We start from the raw sequence: 4,387 nt of genomic DNA, 5'->3' as shown, positions 1-4,387 counted from the left end.
TTTGTTTATTTGTTGTTTGTTTATTTGTTTTGTTGTTATTCACTCATGATTGCAAACTCTTTCAGTTTTTACATGGTTCAATTATGTCGTCACTCATTCCTCGTTGTAAATACATTTAATCTGTAAATAAATGGCCCGTGGAGAACGTGCCAACATAAACTAATCTCATTTTTGTGTCTTGATAAAGTATTACTGGTTCTGATAAGACAATAACTCATCAAATCATTTTGGGTACATTTATTGTGAGACTGATTACAATAAAGTTAGTTTTTCGTCTCTTTCCTGGGTCAATCCTCGATCAAATTAAGAGCGTGGTGCCTCGAGGTAAGATAATTAGTGTGTTGAAATAATTCACAAATTATCCATTTTAGAATATACCCAAAACCCCTACACTTCCATAAACCTCCTTGATGTCTCTGATCTTGACTTTGAGCTGCTTCTGTATACTTCTCAATAACGCCCTGTTTCGATCCCCAAAGGCTTTTTTTGTCTTGTTTAACAGTTCCTTTAACTCACTGGTGATCCAGGATTTGTTATTAGGGAAGCATCTCACTCTTCTGCTGAGATGAGTTGTATTGTTGAAGTTTATATAATCACACACTCAATCACGGCATTTATGTCATCTCCATGTGACTGGCAAAGAGCAATACAATTTGTAGCTTCAAAACAACCCAGTAGGTCTTCTTCGGCTTCCTTTGAYCACTTTCTCACAGTCCTTGTAGTTACAGGTTGTCTCTGAACAAGTTCTGAGAAGAGAAAAACAAGGTTGTGATCGGAATTACCCGCAGGTCTTGCATTGGAGATATATAAATCCTTAACATTACTCAAACAAAAGAAACAAATGCCCGAAAAGAAAAAAACTCAAAGTAACAGAGCTACTCCAAAGTGTTGCCACCCTGAGCGGCATAATTCTAGATTCATAAGAAGATTCCATGCCCTCCATGAAACTACACCTGGTGCAGAAACAATTATCTTTCTGATAGATGGACAACAGTTTGCAACCAAATACACGCCCCAGGCAGAAACTGCATCACACACCTCAAACCAGTTGAACTGAGGAAGATTAAAACAGGCAGTATGGTCGCTCCGCAGCCGACCGGACGATACGCCATCATGTGGTTGTTCGGCATTTGTTTTCGCACACACCTTTCGTAGCTCCTGAGACGCCTGAGACCCTGGAAACCCCTCCCGAGGCAGCATACATCACTGCATGGGATTTATCCCCAGTGGAGTTCAATGTGAAAAGAAAAAAGTCAGAGACTCGTAACCCGACGTCATTTATCCACCAAATGGTCCCGGATTATCAGTCAGATTCCACCATGAAAAACGTCTGTTTTATCACCTTTTTGGCCATTTGACCATCTTTAAAAACTGCTGCTCCCTGGTGCAACAATTGGCTCTGGAAGAGAGTTGCTTTTTTTAAGTGAGTGCTTTCAGCACAAATACTCCCACAAACTTCTGACCAATCACACAATCAATTTCTGATTGGGGGCAGGGGTAAAAAGTTTGACCCGTGGGTTGCAACAACAAGTGCTGAAATGTTGACAATGCAATCAAAATGAYGCAATTTTCATCATAAAACTGTGACAGCTCGGCACGATTTCAGCAGTTCGGCTGTGTTACAGCCCATTGAAACACAGAGGGTCATAATATATTTAAGGAGGACACAAAGACAGAATTCAGGAATGAAACTTTTTATTAATTATTCCACCTGGTCCTCCAAAAAAAAAAAAAAACTTAGCTGAGGAGGGAAAAAAAGGAACCAAAACTTTCCTGCAAAAAAAATAATAAAATAAAATAAAGAGCGAGGAAAGTTAAGGACCATTGTCTTAATTAAAAATAACTATCCAAAAAACAAAACTCAAAGTTCAAACAAAAGATGGACCTGGTGAGCCAGCCAAATAAAACTAAAGGTGTGTCAGTGGGCCAACCCGATACAGGGCCGTCGAAGCTACAGCCACACCAAACTAAACAAACAAAAACCATCATAAAATGATAAAACATACTCACGAAAAGACAACTGGTTCCACCAGGTCCAAGCTACAGAAAAAGAAAGGATCAACAAAAGTCAAAACTCAGCAGGCTGAGGCAGAGGGACAAGGCCTGCAACCTGTCTCACCTGCAGCCAGTCTCACCTGCAGCCAGTTTCACCAGCAGCCAGTCTCACCTGCAGCCAGTCTCACCTGCAGCCTGTCTCACCTGCAGCCAGTCTCACCTGCAGCCAGTCTCACCTGCAGCCTGTCTCACCTGCAGCCAGTCTCACCTGCAGCCACCCGAGTGCAATCTGCACCAACTAAAGGTGAGCAGAGGAGGGAGAAGCTAAAAAAAGTGCTACAGACCAGCCATTTTTTTAGGCGGGCAGTGCAGCTAACCAATCAGAGCCTTCAGAAAATAAAATGTTTTAACTATAAGTAGTAACCATTCAAAAAATACAATATTGTCTCTAAACCCCCCAAAGGAAAAAATACCCAACTATATTATTTATTTATTCATTTATTCACTGTTCTTCAACCAGGCACGTCTATAAACCAAAACAATCTGGAAAAAAATAAAAAATTAGGTAAAATGTACCAGAAGCAGATAACAGGCTGCCTTAAGATCCCGTTTGAATTAAACTTCACTGAAAATAAACCGAAGTCAGTTTGAACTGACTTGTGCAACGACTGACAGAAAAATAATAATCTGACTTGATTTTTTTTGTTTACTTGGTTTTTTGATACTACTTTTGAGCATCACAAGCTTTTTGAGATAAAAACTCATGATTGTAGTTTAATCTTGTTCAGAATGAGTTTCTGCAGTTGTTTCACAATTCATTTTATTTTTTGAATCTAGAGTAAAATGTCCTAACTTCAAAAATTAGTTTCTCTTCAGTTTACGTGCAATATGTTGTATATTACTAGGTAATATTGCAGTACTTTTATTAACAGGTTAAGTGTAAACAGTCTGCATGATTAACTGTATTAAAATTACCCACTAAGATTTATTTAATTAAATAGTATTTTTACGTTGTTACCAAGTCATTACATAGGAAATTACTGTACTTGCTTAGTAAAATGTTACCATGTAAATACTAGATAATTGCATGATAATTAGGGGCCTGTAAAAGARATGGTTACTGTAAAATGTAACATGTAACACTTTCACAATGTGGTCATTTGCTCAGATTGGACTTATCATATTTTGTCAGAAACCAGTAAGCTCTGGTTTAGGAGTAAGCAGACAGAGAATTTGATTAAAAGTGTTTATTTTTTGTGCAACATGAGCTGATGTGAGAATCGTCACACAACTCAGGTAAAACTCACAAATGTTCAAGGTGAAGAAATCAGCTCGACGTTTGAACTGAAACAGTTTTATTTATTGTCAGCACTTTTTACACAACGGCTCTTATTTACACACAATCTGTGGATGCCACTGAGACACACTGACCATAGATTCACCCTKTAACCCTTTAACCATGGTCTAATCTAATGTGGCAGATTAGACTCCGCCTCCTCCTGTAGAAAGAGAAATAATCTGATGAAGGCTTTCTGACTCTGAGCATCTTTAACTGACGACACGAAGCAGCTGCAGAGCTGCTTCTCTTCTGATCACTGAACATGTGGCTGCACAAACCTGGATTTTTATTACAGTTATTCTGGTTAATCTAATCCTTCTGTCAACGTCTTTGTTCTAAACTCAAGATTCAGTTTTACCAGGTTAGTCTGAACAGTCAGACAGTTGATAAAGATCAGGATTGATTTGGGGAAAAAAGACCAGTAAGCTTCATTTCTGACAATGGAATGAAGCTTTGGAATTTGTAAAAAATCAAACAAACAAAAAAGAAATAAAGCAAGAAACTGACAATTTCAAAATTATTTCCCTCAACAACAAAAAAACAAAAATGTAAAGTTATTTTGTGCAGCAATGTAAAACAGATCAAACTGTAGACAGGTTTGGTCATTAAGAGGATTGGATCATGTTTTACTGACAAAACCCATTTAAACCATAACTTTTATTTGAATCTGAAATAAAGAAACTGTGTAAAAAGTCCACATGAAACGATTCATCAGATTTAATTTGATTAAAATGTGAAAATCCCTTTTTTCTGTCTCTAGTCTGAGAAAGTTTCAGTTTGACGTCCTGGGTAGGAAAGAATCCATTATTCTTTAAATTTACAGCTAAAGAGTTCAAAAAACAAACTTTGACTTTAGAGTCAGAGAAACCATCTGAAAGGGAGACTCACGAGAAAACAACAGTCAGCATTTCACCTGTTTGTGTTTTTATTTTATTTTTACATCTCTGTGTGCAGTTAACCTGAGTGTGTCCTGGACACAGGTGTGTGTGTGTGTGTGTGTGTGTGTGTGTGTGTGTGTGTGTGTGTGTGTGTGTGTGTGTGTGTGTGTGTGTG

Source organism: Austrofundulus limnaeus, unplaced genomic scaffold (genome assembly GCF_001266775.1).
Source record: "Austrofundulus limnaeus strain Quisiro unplaced genomic scaffold, Austrofundulus_limnaeus-1.0 Scaffold1254, whole genome shotgun sequence".
Taxonomy (NCBI): domain Eukaryota; kingdom Metazoa; phylum Chordata; class Actinopteri; order Cyprinodontiformes; family Rivulidae; genus Austrofundulus; species Austrofundulus limnaeus.
Note: the sequence above shows the minus strand (reverse complement) of the source record.